Here is a 24,154-nt window from a genome sequence, read left to right on the forward strand (position 1 = left end):
TAGAAGAATCGACACATTGCACATCAATATTAGAAACATGATTACCCTTATTATAAACATCCCTAGCAAACCAAACATAAAAATCCCAAGCATCATCAATTGATAGTGCTCTAAATTCTCCGTTATACATGTTTTCAACAATATCCCTAGTTTGCTCATTCAAACCAAAATAACAAATCTCACAAGCTTCCCAAAGACTACAACAATTATGATCAACAAATCCTACAAGTCTATTGAAATATTCACAAAAAGGCTCATTGTCATATTGAGGAAATGAGAAACATGCCATTTTTTTACAAAACCAAGCAAAAAATAAAATAAAAAAATAAAACAAAAGTATACGCAAAGACCTAGGCTCAAGCAATCAACAACAATCAAGCATTGACACCGCTCCCCGGCAACAGCACCATTTTGAGCGCGGGGAAATTAGGTCGTTGACTAACCTCCTCGCGGCCAAAAAAAGTTTATTATAATCCTAAACTAACCCCTAAACAAGTCTAGTGGTAAGTTCAGAGTCGAACCACAAGGAACGGTAATGTTAGATTGTTCTCGATCTAATGCTTAAGCTATGCCAAAGTCGGTTTATGGATAGTGGACACTACAACTACACTAACACACATATAAAGATCAAAATATTATAAATTCTACTAGGGGCAAAGATCCACTTTGAACAATTAACAAGTTAATGGGAATCGATTTGATAATCAATCATGCAAAGAAAGAATTAAAATGGAAATTAATTACACTCAAGAGCAATTTCTCAAATTCCTAGCCTAGATCCCTCATTGACAAGGTGCATAGAAGAAATTTACCCAAAATGCAATCAAATTTATCAATTCTAATTCACAATCCCTTGTCAAACTAGATCTAATATGAAATTAAGTTTGCTATCTTGGGAGATCAATCCAATCTAAAACAAACAACATGCCATCATCAATTCAATCAAGTTAATCACACAATTATCATCAAATTTATCTCAAATAACTCAATTAACCATAACAAAGCTTCACTCAACACCTAGTAGAAAAAAATCTACTCAAACATGATTAACAAAGCAATTAATAAAGCATAAAGAGAAGAGAGAGTAAGAAATGCTCATTGATATAAAATGGAGATCTTCAAATCATCAAGTTCCTCCTTTGATTATCCAAAATCCATGAAAGCCATTATTTTCTCACTTTCTCTCTCCAAAATTTGAGAGTTTCTCTCTCTAAAAACCTAAAACTAACCTAAAAACTACTAAAATATGAAATCCCCCCTCTAAAATGAGCAAAAAATCTATTTATAGTTCTTATTAAATTGCCTAGGAAGCTCCGAAAAAAGTCGAGCAGCGCGCAGAGGAGCGGGCGCTCCGATTTCGTGCACGGGCGCTCCTAGCTGCAGCAAAATATGGCAGAATCGTTCCAAAAATTTTGGAGCGGGCGCTCCTCATAGGGTGCGCGCCCGCTCCTATCGAACTGGGCAAACCGGTCAGCTTCAAATGAGCATATCTCCCACGTTTTACAACGAAATTGGGCATATGACCTGTTGTTGGAAAGATCTCAAGATAAGCTTTCATCTCCAATTGGAATCGCCCCAAAATGTTTTGTAGATCAAAAGATATAGGCGTTTGAAGTTCAATCATTGCAAATCAAGTGCACATTTCTTCATTACTTGTTCTTTTATGTTTTATATTTCTTCAATCTTGAGAAATGAACTTATCCAAGTGTTCCTAAACATAAGAATAAACCAATAAAGTTTAATCTAATGCCATAAGCAACCAAAATATGTAAGAAAAGCCAAAATTGAGCAATAACGACGTTTCACACGCAATCATGACAAATGTAGTTAAACGTTATTAAAACCAAGTAAAAAGATATAAAAACTATGAAAAAACTAACTATAAAACTCTTAAAAATAGCGACATAAATGACACTTATCAGTGGGCCAGAGGTTACGACGCCGAGGTGGGCCAGGGGTTCCGGCGTGGAGGTTGGGGATGAGAGAAGCTAAGGGAGGTGGCGGTGGTGGAAGGTGGCTGAGAGAAGCTAAGGGGAGGTGGCTGTTGGGGTTTTTTTTTAATTATGTTTTTAATTTTTTTTTCTATTTTTTTTCAACCAATTACATGTTGACACGTGTGAAAAAAAAATAATTCAGAAATGTTTACCTGATTTACCGGTTGCAAGTCATTAGGGTGCAATAGAAATTAATACCCCCTAAAGTTGGGAGTAATAGATAATAAACGAAAGTTGGGATTAATTTCGGCGGACGAGGCAAAGTTCAGATTAATGGGAGCAATTTTTCCAATTACAAAACCAAATGATTACTGAGTAATATATTTGAACGTGCCCATATATTTTTTGAATTCTCCTTCTTCAAGCGGCCATGACACATTCCCTAATTTAATCGGTAGACTCAATCCAATCTTATGGAAACAAGGCTCCCACTCAACTTTTGAAATAACCGGTAAACATCCTTTATAGCCTCTCCAATTACGGGGAGACGATTGAATGCACCATAGTCAAACATCCATTGAATGAAATCAATGTTCCACTCATGTCAAAGGAATCCACTAATAATTCTGGAAGCTCTATACTTGAACTTCAAAGTAGGTCAATATTCGATCATGCATCATTCATGCATATCCAAGTGACTGACCGAGCATCACTATGCCCCTATAGCCCATGAAACTGCGCTATCCAATCATTTATTGAAATCATTTATGTCTACTTTAAAGATTTCAAACTAGGATTTTAAATAATATATGAATTTTGTTCACCTATGGTGTTTCATTCACCAGGTCATCAACCTGATGAGCCTATCAATTCATAATTATTTTGGACATTTTATTTAATTTCCAAAACCATAATTAAATAAGAGAAATGATAATTTCTGTTTTAAACATAATTCTGCAAATTGATGCATTAATTATGTAATATGTTTTCTCAAAACATACACAACTTAAATTACATGACTTGCTTCAATCCAAGTCTTTAATATGACTCTCATATCTTAGTCTATGGTGATTTCTCACTCATAATAAAACTTTTCAGATCACGACATCCCGCTTGTCATTGATCTCCATAAACGAGGTGATATCTCATATCTATTTTTTTGGATTTGTGATGTGACCATAGCTCCTTTGTTTTTGGCAAAGGTGTCCTTTTATTCAACAAGACAATTTGATCCAAATTTCCTTCTTGACTACTCTTACTGTAGCTAAAACACATATTCTATCATTGAGTATACGACAGCAATCTGCTTTGAACTCTTCAAGCTCACTGTAATTCTCCATTCAGACACAAAATGTATCTAGATCAACATCTAAAGTCATCCTGCCTATTTGGAAACTTGCATCTGTATAACCTTTTGACAACTTGTTCACTTTTAACACCATAAACTAGAGAAATTCCAATAGTCTTTCCCAAGTACTCAAGGATTTGCTCTAGGCAACTTTCAGTATGCTTATTCTGAATTTACTTGAAACCTGCTACACATGCACAATTCATATGTAACACCTTGCTTTGAACATATCATGGAACATATAATAGACCCTTTTACAAAAGCATCAGGTACACTATACATACAACTCAACTCTATTAGCTGTTGAAAACACTGAGTTTTACTGAGCGTTATACCATGAAACATGGGAAGATATCCTCTCTTATATTCTTTCTTCCTGAACTTGTTGTAGACTCCTAATTTTAGCCTCTTGTCCCAAAAGGAAGTTGCGATGATGTTACAAAAACCCGTTCTTCATGTTAGATCAAAGTTGAAGTGTTTATGGACTACGAAATGCATTATGAATTAAGTTAAAACCCATATTTGAGACCAAGTTATATTAGATCCTTGTCTGATTACTAATTAGGCCTAAAACATGCTCATACATGTTTAAACTTAATTAATAACGGACCAAAATGCGGCAAATGCAATGATTCGATCGAACAGATCTTACATTGTTGAAAACCAAGCCAAACAGATAAACCAACCATAAAATTTCCATGTATGGCCTATACAAATGGATATCCCTTTCAAAGATCTTTCCAACGGTATATTTTAAGCCCAATTCCAAGCTAAAACGAAGAAGTTATGATAAAAATACTAAACCGGGCCCTAAAACCGACACCCTTGCACTCCAACGGCGATATCTTTTGATCCATAATAGATTTAAACCTAATTTTAACGGCATTGGAAATTAGACATTCAGATATTTCCAATGATATCTCACACCCCTTAATCAAACTTTGCAATAAAAAGTTATAGAATTTTTGAAAATACGTTTTCGTATAACGCAAACAGCACCAAGCATAACTCAGTGAGTTGCGCGCGCGACTCATTGAGATGCGCGCGGCACCCAGCGCAAGTCAAAGATTTGCGCGCTCCACCTAACAGTGCGGCTCTAAAACCCTAAACCTAGATCCCTACGCCTTTAAATAGCGGTCTTCGTTCAACCCAAAAGAGGACCGAAAAATCAAAATTCTAACCCTAGCATTCTCAAAACCCTAATCTCTCAACTTCTCTTACTATCATACTACTTTTTCTTCTCTCTTCCCAAATAATTTCCAACCCTAATTGAATCCATTGAAGTCTTAGGAGGTATGAAGAAGAAAGAAAGTCCATGAACGCATTAAACGGAGATTTAACATAAAAGAAGAACGATTAGTTTCCTGACCACTTAGATAAATCACTTTTCTTTTATTGTTTAAATAACTTTAATTAGTGTTGTTTGATCACTTTAAACAAACTTTTAATTAATTAATTCACATAGTATTCTTTTTTTTAATCAAGACTAGAATTTTATAATTAAATGTTGTTTTATCACTTAAGACAAGGCGAATATTGTTTATCTTATTCTTTTCATGAATATTGATTAAATAAGAATAATGACTTTTGCAATGTAATTCCTACGTGATTGACGCTTGTAAATAAAATCAACTAACTTAGTTTTTAGGAGCCACGTTGCATATATTGTTTGGTGGTGAAATTGTGAAAAAGAAAGAGCTAGTGAGGCCGTAACTAGTGCTAGAATAGAGATTCCTCCCTAAAAGGAACATTGTTTTAGTACCCTCGCTCCCAAACTCATTTCTGGTACACGTAGACCAATTTGGGCATGGGTAAACTTACGATTTGTGCTAATTATCCCTTGAACTCTACTTGGGAGAAAGGCATGAACGAAATTTATGAGTTTTCCTAAAACTCATTGGCGACTCCTACTTGTTTCTTACTAAAAAGCGTGATGAGAGGATCATTTCTAATTCAAGGCCCCCCAAACAGCCAGGAATTCAAATCCTAACACACCCTAACAAGTATAAAGTCCTAGGCTTTTAAAGGGCCATGAGAATCTAAGGAGAAAGATCTCCTACGATGGGAACACCTTCCTTACACTTGTCAAGATCCTTATCAACATAAGTCTCTCAATGTTGTCCAATCATTCTTCAAGATTCACTTCATGGATCTTGATTCCCAATATGCACTCAACATCTCCTAAGTCTATCATATAGAAACAACTTCTTATCCACTGCTTGACTTATTCAAGCATTGATATGTCATTTCATATGAGCAGTATGTCATCTACATGCAAGACTAAGAAGACCAATTGCTCCCACTAAACTTCTTGTCTCTACAAGAATCCTTTTGTTCTTTGAGGAAATCAAACTGTTTGATTTCCTAGTCAAACGAATGTTCCAACTCCCTTATTCTCACTTCAATACATTAAATGAAAATATGAAGTTTGCGAAACTTTATGTGATTTCTAGATTTCAAAACCCTTAGGTTGTATCATATACATATCCTCGATCAAGAACATTTCAAGAAGGTGATTTTGATATCCAATGCTAAACTTTGTAATCGAAATCAGCAATCACTAGAAGAATCCGAATAGGCTTACACAACTAATAGGTTTGACCCCATTTGTAAGTCTATCATAAACTAACACATCTTTACAGACATGGAGTTAGCACTTACCCAAAGCTTGCTTGTAAGGTATTGGTTCTAACTATTCCAATAGGAATATTTTAGAATCCACCTTTTCTCATAATTTCAACAAACTGTTTATTTTGATCCTAAGTAACCTACAATAGGTATGAGTAGAATTATTCTCTTCCCTTTCATTCAAGTGGGACGATAGAAGCCTTGCTAGTTGAATTAGCTTGCTTCGTCACATGATTTATCAAATTAGCTTATTTCATACGCCTTCGTCTTTGATGTAGTGTTAACCACATCCATTTGTTGCTCACCTCAAATCTCATCGAGATCTAACTTTACTCCCACTTGGCTTTGTAGGAAGACATTCTTTTTATAAAATATCAAGAGCAACAAACACTTTGTTATGTACGCGATTGTATGAATAATACTACCTCTTAGTTTCCATGGGAAAAACCCACAAAGAACTATTCACTTGATTTTAGGTGCATTATGTTATCTTTATAAACATTTTACATCAGTTCCATAACCCTTAATCTTGTTTTGAAAAGACAACTTTTGGAACATTTCCAATTCATAACTCTTATGATATCTTTTCAATTGCTTTGGTTGAGTTTATGTTTACTATATTTGCAATTATTGTTCTAATATATATCCTTAAAATGATATTTGTAAATCATTAAAGCTAATATAGGATTGAACCATGGAAAGCAAAGTTTGATTCCTTCTTTCAACATCCATTTTAATTGTAATGTTTCTAGATTGTTGATGAGTGACATTTATGTCACTCTTAGGGAGTAGTTTTAGAGTTATTTTCGTGTTTATTTCCCCTTATTTTCCCTTTTATTCTCTTATTTTCTTTTTAATAAAGTTTCTAGTTTATTTCTTAGTTTTAGTATGTTTTAATTTAATTTCGTTATTTAATTAGTTTATAGTTATTTTCATATTTTATTTGCTTTCGATTTATTTTATTTCGTTCCTTTTCTTTGTTACTTTCATAGTTTTTATTAGTTTTAAGTTTATTTTGTTATTTTATTTTATTTTATTTACTTGTATAGTTTTATATTTTTATTAGTTTAGTGTTATTTCTTTTATTTTCTATTTTATCTATTTTATTTATTTTATTTTATTCTTTGTCCCAATTCTATTCTCGGTTTTGTGTGTAGGTGTTCGGGTTTTAAGTCGAGTGAGTTCGGTTTCCGAATTCATGTCAAAAGTCAATTGTCGACTGCACAAGCCACCAACACCACCGCAACCACCTCCTATTATCCTCCACCTCATAGTTGTTGCCTCCCTCACGCAACCCCTGCACCACCTTCCACCCAATCCACACCGACCTTAGCAGCTTCCCCTGTTCCAATCAACCACACTAGTAGAAAAAGGCTTATTTGCGTCGCTCATTTATAGTGTATTTGCGTCGCTTCTATGAGCGACGCAACTGCTTGCGACGCAAATGACTTTTAAGTCATTTGCGTCGCTCCTAGGGGCGACGCAAATAAGAGTCATTTGCGTCGCTCCTTTATAAAAAAGCGACACAAATGACTTTTTTTATAAACTTATTTTTTGTCATTTGCGTCGCTCTTTTATAAACAAGCGACGCAAATGACTTTTTTTATAACCTTATTTTTTGTCATTTGCGTCGCTCCTTTATAAACAAGCGACGCAAATGACTTTTTTTAAAAACTTATTTTTTGACATTTGCGTCACTCCTTTATAAAAGAGCGACGCAAATGACTTTTCTGATAAACTTATTTTAAGTCATTTGCGTCGCCCCTTTATAAACAAGCGACGCAAATGACTCTTTTGATAAACTTTTTTTGTTATTTGCGTCGCTCCTTCATAAACAAGCGACGCAAATGACTCTTCCAATATATGCATTTTTTGTTATTTGCGTCACTTGTTTATGTAGGAGTGACACAAATAACTGAGTAGACAGTACAAAACTGTTGTATTTGCGTCACTTGTTTGTTTAATGAGTGACGCAAATGAGGTGAATTTTTTTTTTTAATTATAATATAATAATTGCCTTGTATATGTTTGTAGTACCTGTTTTTCTAGGTATAAAGTAATATGCTAACGCTAATATAATTGAAATTAAAATGCAATATTATTGAATAATGCAAATGTAAATTTCGGCAGAGTCTCCTTTGTAATTTGGCCTACCCATAAAATTGGGAATGACGGCATTATATTAACAACCTGTCCAATAAGATTACATCTCAATATCATAGACATTATACTCATAATCCCAACACCAATTAACCAAATTACTTCATTTCAAGCCTATAATCCAAAACAAGAGTCAAACATGCGCTAAGTGGTAAATCTAAAGTTCAACATTACATATAAAATACTCTGCCCAAATATCTCGGATCTCATTTATCTCCTCCTCGGTGTACGGTGTAGTTCTTGAAAAATCCTATCAACACAACAAATATACAAGAGGAAAGTTTTAATTCAAGATTGTAGCTAACATCAAATTGTATTTATCAAACAAAAAATGAAATATTTGACAACTCATACCTGAATAAGATCTTCACTGCTATGGTGATGTTCAAGTATTTCGTACATATAACGCATGACGTAGTAGCCACACTCACGTCCACCCAATTGTTGAGGACAATACATGTAATATATTTGTAAGTTGAATTAAATTGCTATACTTCAATTATTAAGAAACTAAAATTTAGGGTCAGAAATTAAGGTAACCTGTCCCAAATGCCATGTCAATTTACTTCCCCTAGATTGTCCACTTAATGCCTTAAAACTTCGAAAAGCACTACACATTTGAAACAAATAACATATATATTACCCTTACACACATAAAATCATGACATTAATAACAAACTAGACTTACTTTGTCATTGCAAACTTAATTGCTAAATTTCGCTTCTGCCTCAAAGAATCAAAGATGATGACTTCACGCTTAGCCATGCATAAGACCAAAAGAACCCAATGATTCCTACATAATAAATTAGACACACATTTGTAAAAGAGTAAAATAATATCAACAATTTGCAAAGTTCAAATAAATACAAGTTCAAAGTTTATACTTTTCATGGTATGGGCATAAGATGAACTGCTTAGATTTTTGTTTTTCCATCACATGTGTCATGTATAGTAGGATACGATCAGCATCACTATGCAAATAGGTTTCTGAAATCATTTGACTCACGTGACGCCATGTGAGTCCGTAGGAGCAATTTTTTTATTAATGGCAGATCTACTGGTACCGTACTCACCCCCTTTCCTTTATATCTTATTGTTTATAGTGGACAGGAATACATACAACATATACTATATATGATGATCACAGAAAGTGACCAAACCAAAAGGGACAGTCCAAATATTAAGTATCTTTGTCCCTGTGATTATGATAATCACTTTGTCTGACCACGTATTTGCGTGTGTGCTCGTGATCCTAAATCTCATAGAACAAGAGCGAGCACGAGAGAAATAGAGTTCAGGACATTACTGAAAGTGCCTAAGTAGAGGTACTTGTTCTCATAAACGCACCCAATTCGTGCTTCCCATCGCCCATTATGATGATGCCTACAAAAAAATTAAATGATAAAAAATAATTTTAATAAGACATTCAAAGAATCATAGATGTCAACCAGTAGTATATTGCAAAACAGCAACTGTAAAAATTTACAGACTAAATGCAAACAAATTTGCAGAACAAATGGAGCACTAACAATTATCCATAGTAAAAGAACACAATCTATTAAATTACTTTAGTTTGAAGTTTGAAACTTCAAAGAAACCATAGTATTTCAAAAAAAAAAAAAAAAAGCCCCAAAAAACTTTTACCGCAAATTGTATCCAGGCTTTGAACAGTGCAATAGTATTTCACTGGGTGGAAGAACAGATCGCATAAAAGCAGGCTTTGCAGGTGAACAACTATGTCAAGTTGACTGCACTCCTACGCCAATAACATGAAGTAATAATAAGCTCCTTACTTAACTAAACTACATAGAGAAAGTAAAAGACAATTTCCTACACGCCAGAGAAAAACTAAGGCTGAGTACATAACCTGTGAGGCTGTGATACCTTCACAAGTATCCGCCTACTTCTAAAGGTCAAAGACCCAAAGAGAAAAAGTTCAATATTTGCTCCATAATTATACCGTACATAATATTGAAAAGATCCCAGATGATTAAGCCTAGCATTCCAATTACAATATCACTTCTCTATTAGGACATAAGCTAGAGGCCTAGCTTATCATGCAACGCCTTCTCGGGTTTTTAGTTTTTAAAAGTTACTACTGGCTTAAATTGCAAAGTTAACAATTTATTCATGCGTTATTGACTATGCTATTTAGGCTTGGGTATGCCGGTATGGTACATATCCGTTTTCAGGGACTATGCAATATGCTCAAATGACTATGCTATTCTACAGACTGTTCAAAGATGCAAACAAGCAACCAGTAAAATATTGCAAAACAGCCATATAAATTCAATGACTATGCAATATGCTCAGATGAAAATTGACTTCAAAAATTCAATGACTGAAATTCACAAGTATGCAATATGCTCAAATGAAAATTCAATGACTGAAAATTATAAAAATTCAATTAAATCTGCCATTTAAATTCTAATTAGTGAACTAACACTAAACCTGAAATTAAACTAAGTCCGAGCCGAAATCGATTGAACATAAAAGATTGAACATTCTAATTAGTGAACTAACACTAAAAGTTCAAGTTAAATGCTACATTCTATCTACCATGAAAAGATTGAACATAAATAGAAGCAATCTTACCATAGGTGAAATTGATTTCTAAAATTCAACAATGTCGAGCCGAAATCGATTTTTGGGGGCGAAATTAAGCAATTTTTCCACTCGAAAATTCAAAAATTCAACATTGCTGTAATTTGCTTGAACTTCCTCGGGTTTTTGGGGGCGAAATTAAGCGATTTTTCCACTCGAAAATATCAGATATTGCTCGAATTTTTTCGGCAGGATTTTTAATTGAATTTTTTGGGGTTTCTAGGGTTCGAATTCGTATGGAATTGAGTACATTTTTTGCTCGAAATGGGGGATTTTTGGTCGAAAATAATCAATTTTTCTGGGGTTTAAGGGTTCGAATTAATTAGGGTTTTTGGTCTAAATTTTAGCTCGAAATTGCTCGGATTTGCTGCCGATTATGGGTGTTGAACTTGATTGCGATTTTGGATGTTGAATTTGCTGGGGATTTGCAGTTTTTTGGGCGAATTTGTGGGTGTTTTTTGGGCGAATTTGTTGGATTGAAGGGTCGAAATTGAAAAGCTGGGGATTTGCAGTTTAGTGAATTAGTGAAAGTGAAAAGCTAAGGTCAAAAGCGCAGAATGGGTAACCTAAAGCAGAGTTATTTGCGTCACTTTATAATAAAAATGCGACGCAAATAACAAAATCTGAAATGCTGAAAATTTGTTATTTGCGTCGCTCATTTATTAAAAGAGTGACGCAAATTATTCAGTGCCTTATTTGCGTCGCTTGTCAGTAAATGAGTGACGCAAATAATAAACTTATTTGCGTCGCTTTAATAAATAAGAGCGACGCAAATGATAGAAAGCTAACATACATTTGTTTTTTGCGTCGCTTCTTTGATAACAAGCGACGCAAATAACTTTAAAGTATAGTAAAAATACACATTTGCTTCGTTCTTTAGAATGAGTGACGCAAATGAGGCTTTTTCTACTAGTGCAGTAGCCACTCAAATCGACGCAGCAACGCCACCAAAACCAAACCATAACAACCAGCAGCAACGCTGCCTGGAAAACACCACCACGCATCCATCGTCAGTCAACCCAATCACCAACTCCCCTGCTGCAACCACCAACCAATTCAAATCAGTCCACCAAAACCCACACCAATTACTAACCCAGCCGCACCTGAACCACCATCACCCACCAATTCCACTCACCCTCACGACACCAACCAACCCGAAATTAACCGCAGCCCGCACCAGCGCAACTCCCTGCTCCCTCATTTCCACCATCGCAACAACAACAAAAATAACCAGCCATGCCTCCCCTGTTCCATTCAAACAACAGCAACCTCACCAAACCACGACTTCGGCCACCGCAGCCACTCAATTCCAGCCACCACCCTACCAATTCGCGCAAGAAATAGAGCAAAATCAGAGTAAATTACGAATTATCATGGTTCGGGCAAACCGGTGAGGAGTTCGGTCGATGTACGGGTCAGGAACTTTTGAGGTTTTGTAATTTGAAGAGGTGTGGTCGAAGACACCCATGGTTCGACCGGACCGAACCCGTAGTTCGGCCACACCGACCCATGGTTCGACCGAACCATTCCACGAGCTTCACACATGGCTTTTAATGAGGATCGAACGGTGGTGTTCGCTTGATGTCGATTTTCAATGATAATGAGCGGTGGTGAGTTGATGATGATGGTTGTTAGTTTGCTTTGGTGAGATGCAAAGCATGGGATTAAAACCCCATTTTAGAGCAGCTTAATTCGAAAGAAGAAGAGGAAGGAGGGGTCTGATGTTTTTGTCGGGGATTTATGGGTTTATTTTATTTCCTTTTTCTTTTTCTTTTATTTTTATTTCTTTCTTTTTCTTATCCCTTTTCTTATTTCTTTCTTTTATTTTTATAATTAGTTTTCTTATTTTATTTTTTCTTTTTACTTTCTTTTCTTTTCTTTTATTTACTTAGTATTTTTTTATTAGCTTTGTATATATACCCATTTTTGGGGTAATTAAAAAAGAGGGAAAACAATTACCAATTATTCTACTCTCTAATTAGTTTTTAGGAGAGCTTCTCTCTTTAGGTTTAGGTTAGGATTAGAGTAGTTTAGAGAAAGAAAGTGAGGGTTTCACCATTGTTGAACTTGGATATTGAAGAAGATAATTGATCATCTTGTTTGTAGATTTTCACATTCAATTAATGAGAATCTCTAACTCTCTCTCCTCTATTTTTATTTGCTTTATTTTGATTATTATATATGTTAGTTGTTGGTATTGCTTGTTAATCATGTCTATTCTTGATTGTTTGTTAATTAATCTTGTTATTAGCATGATTAGAGAGTAATTTCCCCATTAAGGGGATGGTTGTGGTGTAGTTGGATCTTGAGCATGTTCTAGGGTTTAGAATTGATTTATTTGTGATTAAAGTCTTTATATGCTTGATATTCTTTAATCTTCTTGCAAGTGCACATTGTTGGTTGATCAAAGGTGAATCTTTGCTAACAAGGAACGGAAGCTAACTTAGTTAAGGTTCATTACTATCGATTGTTATTTAATAGTACCTCCTAGTATATGGTTCTAATGTGGAAACATAGAGGCTATGTTAGGAGAAGCCAATTGACCCCGGAATGCGGCTAGATTGGATCTTTTACTTCGATATTCATGCATGTTTAGTTCATAATTAATTCAATTTCTATGCCTTTGTTTATGTTCACGTGAATGCTATACCTAAACCATTTCCCTTAATGTTTTATTTCTTGTTTTAGCATCTTTAGACTTTAGTTTATTTATCTCTTATTCCGGACTAGCTTAATTGTCGATAATATTTGGTGGTGTTTATTCGTTCTCTGTGGTTCGACTCCTGTGCTTGCCTTATACTCGTATTAGGTTTGTTTAGGTTGTATAAATTGTATTTGATCTAGGGATAGACAATTGACGACGCGTTTATTCCCTTGTCAATTGTGAACAAATTCAACAATTCCTTTTAGATGATCATTTACTTTTTGAGTTGAATATTTATCACAACAATCATATTGTGGTGTTAAATTATTAACCTCAAACTGATTTTAGATTTCGTTTTGGAATTTTGAACGTTTCAATGATTCCAAGCTTTACTTCATCAAGTAATTATCAATATAGTTACTTAAATCGTTAGCAAAAGCAATGAAATAGTCAAATATCTTTGCTAATTCTTGAACTTATTGATCCACACACATCATATGTATGTGTTCCAAAAGGTCATTAGCTCCTTCGCCCTTTCAACTAAAAGGCGACTTGGTCATTTTACATTATCAAGCATGAATTTTAATTCTTAAGTGATTTATAATCAAATAAGAATAAGAGTCCATCCAATTGTTATTTTGGATGTGCAAATGGTGTATGTAACCTAATCTTACTTTGTTATAAGTAAGTTTACTTTAAATCATCTAATTTTGCTTTTGTGATCTACTTAAATTATGTCATAAAACAAATTTAACTCGTGTCTAGCATAAATGAAAAACAATTAATTACCTTGGTCATGGATCAACACTTGTCCATGCCAAGTAAAAACCGAATCATTATTCAAACCAAAACTTAAAATTGTCTCATCAAAACCAAAAATTGTTCTAAACTCGTGATAAACTGATCAGAAAATAAAACTATGAAACTATCTCTAGCCAATCAAATACTTCTAGTGCACCTTCAAGATCCATCTCCATGCTAGCTTCACTTGTTTGCTCCTGCGCAACATTGATACTGTTAAGCACTGCAACTTGGTATCACACTACAACTAGGTATCACATACCTAAGTGAAAGTTAAAATATTTATAACATAATACCGTTGATGCTCCATTATTTTTTAGGAAGTCAAGGTACTTCTGGTAGTTGCGCTTCCAATGCCCTTTCTTCTTGCAGTAAAAGCATTCACTTTCACTTACAACCTTGGGTTTTGGAGTTTCCTTGTGCTTCTTGATCTTTGCCGTACATGGATTTTCCGATAAAGGTCCTGGCAATGGGGTGTCAATGACATCCTCTCTACCCTCATATTTCATAACAAGTCTCAGCATTCTTTCCCAGTTGGAAAAGTTATCCCCTGTCAACCTATCCTTCTCAAGGAATGGTCGAAGATTGTAAATGTTGTTGTCATTGTGATTTCGGCTACCCATCTATGTCAAAATGAGGCAAAGTTTAATAATTATGTTTAATTTAATAATTAAAGTACCATGAATTAATTAGGTAACTTTAAAAGCACTTTATTCAATAATTAAATGATCCCAATTGAATTTTAAGTGATTCCAAGACCCTTTATTTGTGCAATAATTGACCGGACTTTGGCCCTACTATCAACCATTACATTTTCAAGGTGAGTAAACTCTTTACTGATTACAACTCTTGTAACTCTTGGTTGAATAACTAATCATCTCATGTTTAATTATTACCCTTTGCTTCAAGGTTCTAAACTCTTTAGGTAACCTTGTTGAGTATAATCAATCAAAATTGTAAAACTTGATTTACCCCAATGCTCCCAAGATATAAAATGACACCCAGCTTTGGCATGACCTATCATAAATATCAAAGGTTCATTGGGTATTTAATTGGAAAAGCAATCTCAATATTACTGGGACCTAGATTTATTATGTTGTGATTATTTAGTGAACTCTAGCACATCATCAATCAACATAAATAAAATCTAACATGCATAATCTACTAATGCAATAAAACATGACATGGTATGGCCCTTAGTCCTACGAAAACTAGAAATGAAAATGCTCCCACTTGAATCATCATGAATCTCCATCCATCTGGCTCCTTTGGGGCCTTCACTTCATGGGCTTCTTTGGACTACCACTATTTAAATAACTAATCTATTTACTTTAAATAAAAGTTACAAAAAATACTTAACGGTATGTAGACCGTATTTAGATTACAAAAATGCATCACGATGCCAGATTGTAATTAGAATCTATGGGTCATACTAGTCTATATATATAGCAACATAATATCACATATTATAAAAGTGCCATATAATAAATCACTCAACATGCTTGTCTAAACCACAACATCGAATGTTCATAATTAAGGCAACGCATTTCCTAAAATATCTCATATTTTAAATTATAATTAGATAATATCGTATATTATTCATGATCATTCATAAAATATCATATATTTTAATTTAGGCATGAGATAGAATCAAATCTTATTTTAATCTAGAAAGATAAATCATATTTAATATTTCATGATTATCCTAACAAACTTAGAGATTCTATCCTAATTATTAGCCAATAAAATAATTTTAAAATCAATTATATCCTAATCTAATTATGGGATAATCACATTATTTAAATAGATTATTATCCATTTGGAATATGCTCATAATATCCTAATCAATCTTATCCAAAATTAATCACTTAATTATGGATACTTACCAATTTATTAACTTTAAATATGGATAATATCAAATTTAACAACTTTTGTAAGATTTAATTTTATCCAAAATAAAAAAATTATAATTCAAAATATCTTATTTATCCCAAAATATATCATATTTATCTTGAAATATTTTAAAACAAAATAAAAAAATTAATTTCTTTTTTTTTTTGAAAAATCGTGTACTGCACGGCTGCTGGTCACCGTGGTTGGCTAGACCAAGCTAGCCAAGGTGGCTGGCTGCTTTAAAGCAACCACTGCCGCAAGGAAACATCAGTGGCAGCCATGGCAGCATGGACCGCCGCCCTCTAAGGATGGAAATATCCGACAGATGATCCGACCACCCGGTCCATCCGCTTTATTAAACGGGTAAAAAAAACCCGGTTTATATGGATGAGAGGCGGGTGACGGGTGAATCGGGTGATGGATCGGGTCGGATTCGGGTGGTGGTTAATCCCATCCGTCACCCATCCATCCATCCGTTTAGTACTGTAAATATTCTTATTTTTAAAAAATAAATATAAATATCTTATACATATATAATATTTGCATATTAGAAGTTGTATGGTACGATTATATTTTATTTTTTATGTTAATATTTGACATATCACAATTATTTTACAATAATTATTTTAATATTAAAGAGTCAAAAATAATTTTCTCAAATTTTTTTTATCTAAAATTAATTTTTATTCACCCACCCATTTACCACCCGGCCCATCTGTCTCACCCGCGGATGGTGGATGGATGGATTTCGGGTGATGTATTATGCGGGTGACGATGGATCGGGTGAAACAAATGGATGCGAGTGGAACTCCACCCGATCCGAACCCGATCCATTTCCATCCCAACCGCCCTCCCTTCCCCTCCCTCTTGGACTGCCAGCAGATCGGCAGCCACCGTGGCTCCGCCACGCAGCTGCGGCTACCGGCCTTAAATATTTTTTTTTTAATTTAATTAAAATAACTTTTATAAAATTAAATTAAATCAGTCCACTAATTAAAATTAAATCATCATTCAATATTAAAATTAAGGTTCGTCATAAAATTAATCCCAATTTAATTTTAACTCTTAACGATGATCATACATAAAACTGTTTTTATGCATAAATCAATCCAACTAAAATTATGAAACATAAAACAATTCGAATGAAATCAATATTAAGCACAAAAATCATATTTTAGGGCTATTAATTTTGAATATTCGAAAATTAGGGTTAGGGTTTTTCGAAAATTCGAAACCAAGGTTCTAGGGTTCGAAATTTTCGAATGCTATAGGGCTTAATTCGGTCCTCTTCATGGCTATTTTGAGCATAATTAAATCATATTCAATCAATTCCAAATGTTTAATCACATTAAAATAATAATTGAACCATAATTAAATTAATTTATCCCTCTTAATTGATTATAAAATTAACACGGACTTCAAATAATCGTATTATTATAATCTAGCGCGTTCATGCAAGAGGCTAACTGATATCACTTAAAGAGTTTGTTTATAGGTACTATAAAGCGGAAAATCATGGATCATATTCATAAAGCACCTAATCCCAAGATTGCATGCATAACACACAAGACACATAATCATACCTTTGAAGCGTGAATTCCATGAAGTTATTTGACAGGCAAATCAGGGAGAGAGTAGAGCCCCAAGCGTTGCTCCTCTACTTGATCCATGGGATTCGAATGAGCCGTCCACCAATACTAGATTGTTTAAGTGAAGAGAAGAACCACGATCACCACCTTTAACGGAAAACCGACCACCACATGAACCACCACCGGCGCCGAGGAGGAGGGGAGGGCCGTGAGAGAAAGAGATTTGAGAGAGTTGGCTTTGTGTTTGCTAATTCGGGTTTGATCAAATTGATCACTGAATTCAATGTGTGAAAACCCTAGGCACTTAGTCTATTTATAATCTCATTATAATTAGACTAAGTCACGAAGCCCAAAACCCTTCTTATTCCTCCATATGGCCGGCCACCTAGAGTGATGAAGCCTGTGATGAGCCTCGTCCTCTAATGCTCAATCTAGGCCCTTTGTGTGACCTTATAGGATCCGTCCAATTGGGCTTTGGCCTATTTTACTAGCCCAAATATTGTTAGTACCTCTAGCTATGATATAAAGACGACCCAAATGTGCGAATTTAATTATCTCCATAATTTGATGCATTTATATATTTAGTATTTGCACATGACGAAGACATAATTTCTTCAGTACTATATACTAAAGTAATCACCTTGAAGTCATAAATGACATTAAAAGGACGTGGCTAATCCCATGGAAAATCAACAACATCATATATGACACAAAGGTAGCTTTGAATACTCTTGACTCTTACTCTGTTCACCATTGTTGCACGAGACGAATATGGTGGCGAGCTACATGGCAAACAAGGGGCACCACTATAAAACTTTACTTTGGTCCTTTAATAATTTTGCACCTTCCCTCCCCCTTATCATCAAAATTGATGCTTTAGGTATCCCCAATCAAAGGGGCTATCCTGCTATCTTTTCTCACTCAATGAAAATTTTTCGGCCAAAATTGTTTTATTTTTTTTCCTTTCTTCCCTTCAACATTCACATATTAAAAAAGTTACATGAATTTGTAAAAATATTTTAAATATATCTAACAATAGAGCTCAAAGAGTAGACATTTATTAAAGAAATTCAAATTTTCAAAAAAAAGGTTATACAGGTCATTTCATTTAAACTAACTTCATTTAAATTGACTTTTATTATTTATATGTTTTATGTATCCGTGCCTTGTGTTTTGGGGATTCTTATGATTCCCTCAGGATACTAGTCACGCTCTTAGCCGAATGGACGAGAAAACCTACAAAAAAATGAATCTTTCATTTACCGGAATATTCGCCTTTGACGATTAAGTTAGTGACAAAAAACGGAAAAGCTAGAGAGAGAAAGTAGAGAGAATTTGGAGCTCTTAACGCTATCTTTTTAAGGCTATATCACAATCCACCCCTCTCGTCATAAACGATTGGGGTATTATAGGGGTGGAAAATTGTGCCACTTTAGGGTTAATACCCTAGAATTCTATGCTTTATTTTACTGCGCAATCAGGAGAAGCCACATGTGAAATGGGGGCACCATTTTGCGGTTTTCTTGAGATTTGGGCCCCTTGATGTAAGGACGCCTTATCTCATTTAGGTGCCCTTAATGTTTGAAACGTGTTATCTTCCAATAGGGCCATGTGTCGTTGTAGACACCTAATTGTGTCTCCCCAAAAACCAAACTCAGTGATGAATACCTTTCACCTGATTAATTATCAACATAGTGAAAGTGTGAAAAGTCTTGTGATGCGGTTGTTTTAATAAAAAATATCTTCATTCCGTTTTCAAAAATGTACTCTATTTATGAAAATGTCCAGTCCAATTTATTTTGGTCCATGATAGGGGGTCCAATAATAGTGTAGTTATATTGGGCTCACAAAGAGCTTTCCAACGATATATTATAAGCCCAATTCCGATAAATAATGAGGAAGTTATGGCCAAAATACTAAATTGGGCCTGAAATGGTTTTATATGGCCCAATGGAGAGCCCATTAATTAACATTTCTAAAGTTATTAGGATTGATTTTAAATCTTCTAGAATAGACTAGAAGGTTATTTTAAATTCTAATGGGATTAGGATGAATATTTATGTTTTGTGAAAATAAAGAATTCTATTTGGATTAAAACAAGTGTTTTAAAGAGATTAAATATGATTTTCAAAAATAAGTATGGACGTTGATAAATAGAATTAAATTAGATTAAGGATTCCGTACAAATTCACGTGAACCATTGCGTAACGACATAACTAGCGCACCACGACAAAGCTGTAGCACAGGCCGCGACAAAGGTAATTTTATTCCAGATGGGATTCGGTCTTTTTCTGATCGTTTCCGGGCTATTTTTCTTATAAATAGGGTCGTATTTCCCCGTTTTTATTTATTCACAATCATCAACAATTCTATTCACTTCTCTCTTTCAAGCTAATAGCTTTTCTTTCTCCTTCTTTTTAAGCTTTCCCTTTTCAAAATACAATACCGCGTTCACGAGTTCTAGACACACCTAGCCAAGCTCGAAGTTGCCTTCGCCCTAGACGTGAAAGGTTTATACTTTATTAGGGTTTGGTCCCAAATCCCTATTTTAATTATTAATTAATTGTTTAATTAAATATTTTCCTTTAAGTTACTAACGTGTGTATTGCTCTATTTCTGTATAAAGCATGCTTATATAATTTTAATTCCTAGTATCATGTTAGGATATTATTTAATGCTTTCTAGTATCATGATTAGGTTACTTCCTATTTTCTTTTATCATGTTTGTATCATGTTAGGGTTAAAGATTTGATCTTTAATATTTAGTGACATGCTTGATGAGTGTCATTTATGGCACTCATGGGGTAGCCTTTTAGGGTGTTTTCACCCTATTTTTCATAGTTTTCTTTTATCATTTTGGTCTTTTCTCCTTTAGTTTCTCTATTTCTTCTTTCTTCGTGTTTTACTTTCTTTTATGTGGTTTTCTTCGTGTTTCCCTTTTATATTGCTTTTTTTCTCTTCTATTTTCTCTCTTTGGTTACTTTTGTAGGTGCTTAAGGAGTTGGCTTTGCAAAGGAATCAAGAAGAGCAAAAAGGGCTAAGCAAAGAAGAAGCAATCTCCTTGGAGAGGGCTTGGAGGGGGCACGAAGAGGGCGCTCTACATTTGCCTATTGCCGCAGGCGCGGGTCCTGAGGGCCGCAGGCGCGGATAAAGTGCAGCAAATTGATGATTTTTGGCAAGAACTCTCCGCGCCCTAGCCGCGGGCGCGGAGAATCTGGAGAGACCGCTCCCTTTGGTGAGACCGCGACCCCCTTTTTTCACTTGGGAACAAGGCATCTGTCGCGCCCTTAGCCGCGGGCGCGGGTCTTGCCCAGATTGCCCGCGGAATTAGTTATGGGTTCTGTACCCATTTCTCCGAGCCCGCGGGATGTTCTTGGAGAGGGCGCGGCCGATCAGTTTTTCTTCTTTGTCTATAAATACTCTTGTAATTCCTTTTGAAGGCTAACGTTTAGATAATTTTTAATTTGCTTAGTTTTTAGAGAGAGAAACAAGAGAGAAGTTAGAGATAAAGTAGAGATTGGAATTCTTGGATTTTGATTTGTATTACAACATTGCTTCAATCAAGTTTGGATTTCTTCTTCATATCAATGAACGTTTGTGAGATTTCTTTCCTTTGAATTTACTTCAATTGCAATTTTCTTTAATGTTTGAATGTTTGGTTTGAATTTCGATTTAGGTTTGAGAATTTGTTGATTGATTGATTTTCCTTTTGATTTAGCTTGAAATGAATATGTTTGTGATTGAATTTGTTTTGTCTTTCAATTTCACCCTGATTAGTGAGTAGATTAGTTTCTAGGGAGAAGGGGAAGCATGCTTGATTGATGATTTTTGCTAGTTGATGATCATTGATTGATTGAATTGTTGCAATTAAATTGGTTGACATAGTTGTGCATGTGATTAATTAGACTAAGAGTGATCAACCTATAAGATTAATCTAGATTGCATTGCATATTTCAATGACATGAACCCTTGATTTGAGAATTGCTTTAATTGATTGAATTTGATTGTGATTCTCCTTGTTATCCATTCATAGTGAACCCTAGCTTGGTTTATAGGAGATAGCCTTTTGATTCCTTTGATTGCAACTATTTTTTGTCCCTTGTAATATTTGAATCAATTGAGCGATCTATCAATTAGCATAATCATTGAGCTTGCATGTGGAACCTATATCCATAGTGTTTGGCATATTGATTGAATTCTTTAATTTGTCTATCTTCTTGATATTCTAGTTACCAACCACAACAATTGATATTCTTCGATTTAGCTTGACAATAGACTATAGCATAGTTCCTACTCATTCTTTTGGGTTTGACCCTTGACTTACCGCATACTTGTATAAGGTTTGTTAAGTGTTTATAAATTTAGTTTGACCAAGGGAGAATTAGATAACAACCTAGTTTTCCACTTGTCAAAATGGCGCCGTTGTCGAGGAGTGACATTGGTGCTTTGTTATAGTTGTTGAGTCTATTTCATTCTAAAAAAAACAAAAAGATTTTTCTCTTATAGGCTATACTTGTAGCCGTGCTACTAATCATTTCTTTTGAATTTGTATGCGTAGAGCACGTGGTCATTCACAAGTGTCATTTAATCCGAGATCGAGAGGACTATTACAAGATTAAGGGTTGCTAGGTGATCTTTGAGCTCTAGCATTTCAAGTGAGGAAGATCCATTACAAGAAGGACAAGCAAGAATGGGAGAGAATCCGAGAGTGGCATTGAAAGAATTGGGGATTCCCGGTGCATATAGATTTGAGAATGGAATTGCTCCACCAACAACACCGGCAAATGATTTTAAAATTAGGCTGGTTATGATCACTTTGATACAGAGATGACAATTTAGTGGAGCCAAGCATGAAAGCCCGCTAAATCATCTCAAGGAGTTTGAAAAATATTGCAATACTATCAAAGTGAACGGAGTTTCCCAAGAATTCATCCGCCTCAAGCTCTTTCCCTTTTCTCTCATAGGATGTGCTTTAGAATGGCTAGACAAGGAGGTTAAGCCGAATTCTCTAAAGACATGGGATGAGGTTACAAAAGAATTTCTAACCCGTTTCTATCCACAAAAGAAAACGGCGGAGGCAAGAGCTTTGATTCAAGGTTTCAAACAAAAGCCAAGCGAGAGCCTCTATGAAGCGTGGGAGAGATATAAGGAGTATCAAAGGGAGTGTCCTCACCACGGAATTCCAACCTATCAAATTATTCAAATTTTCTATGGAGGCCTAAGTCCCAAAGGCAAGTCATGCCTTGATGGGGGAGCCGGAGGTCCCATCATGAATAGGACAGAAGAAGAAGTGGTAGACATCATTGAGGATGTTGTGAGGTACTATAGAGATTGGAAAGATGGTGAGAGGTATTCAACTATAAAGAGTAGATCTTCGGTGTACTCGGTTGATCATCTAAATGCAATCAATAATCTCTCCTCACAAATGACAAACTTGGGGAAGGAAGTGATAGCAATCAAGGAAAAATTGGAGAGTTCTTCTTCCCAAGCTCCAAGTCTTCCCTCCCAATTTAAGGGGAGAGGTACTCCTTCTAACTCTCATCCCCCTCCTTCTTCTAGTAACATGCCTAGTGGTTGTTTGTTTTGTTATGTGTGTGGTTCATATGATCATGATGCTAGTAATTTCCCTCATGCTTTTCCGGATGGTAATGATGATTTTGATAATAATGAGAGTGAACATGTAAACTATGTGTCAAAAAATAATAATGTGCAAAGGTTTGATAACCAAAGGGGTCAATGGAATAGGAATTACCAAAACCAAGGTAATTTTGACAACTATAACCAAGGTGGTGGTTATAGGAACCAAGGTTCTCGAGGTAACTATAACATTCAAGGTTATAGTGGCCAAAATCAAAACCAAAATTATGGTAATCAAAACCAAGGTTATGGAAATCATAATCAAGGTGGTGGTAACCATAATCAAGGTTATGGTCAAAATCAAAATAGAGGTAATTGGAACAATCAAGAGAGAGGCAATTTTCAAAATAATGCTCAAAGAGGCCCTCCACCCGTATTTGCTCCAAAGACTCAAGGTGATAATTCCTATTCACAATCCTCTTCCTCTAGGTCTAATTCGGAGGAAATCATTGAAAATTAAACAAAGTTGTTGAACACTTACATGGCCGAAAGTGACAAGAAATTCAATGAGATGATGACTCATAATAAGATGCTTGAAAACCAAATTTCTCAACTTGCCAATGCTTTGAAAGACCATGCTAGTCCTTCTTCTTTACCTTCCCAAGGCTTAGATCCTAAGAGCCCGTGAATACTATTGTTACAAGGAGTGGTAAGGTTCTTGAGGAGAGTTTGCCTAAGAAGAGTGAAACTAAGGAGGTCCCCAAGGAGGTCTTGGTAGAGGGTGAGAGAGATGGTGCATCTTTGAGTGATGTTGTGATTGAGACACCTAGAGAGGTGAGAGTAGAGAAAGAAATTGTGAAACCCAAGCTTCCATATCCACAAAAATTTATGAGACATAAGTTGGATGAACAATTTGGAAGATTTATTGATATGCTTAAGCAACTTTATCTTTCTCTACCATTTACCAAAGTTGTCA

The 24,154-nt window shown here is 35.0% G+C and overlaps 1 long non-coding RNA gene and 1 other non-coding gene across 2 annotated transcripts; both read right to left on the minus strand.

Annotated features, from left to right (window-relative positions):
* Positions 1-8,610: 8,610 nt before the first annotated feature.
* On the minus strand, positions 8,611-9,065 carry LOC145585542 (uncharacterized). The gene is made up of 3 exons (XR_014100680.1): positions 8,955-9,065; positions 8,759-8,863; positions 8,611-8,680 (listed from the first exon to the last, which is right to left on the minus strand). It is a non-coding gene; the product is annotated as an uncharacterized LOC145585542 (long non-coding RNA).
* A 13,611-nt stretch (positions 9,066-22,676) lies between these two features.
* Positions 22,677-22,782, minus strand: LOC145607637 (small nucleolar RNA R71). Its single transcript, XR_014105597.1, has one exon. It is a non-coding gene; the product is annotated as a small nucleolar RNA R71 (small nucleolar RNA).
* Positions 22,783-24,154: the final 1,372 nt, after the last annotated feature.

This window comes from Chenopodium album, chromosome 2, assembly GCF_948465745.1.
Source record: "Chenopodium album chromosome 2, dcCheAlbu1.1, whole genome shotgun sequence".
Taxonomy (NCBI): Eukaryota; Viridiplantae; Streptophyta; class Magnoliopsida; order Caryophyllales; family Amaranthaceae; genus Chenopodium; species Chenopodium album.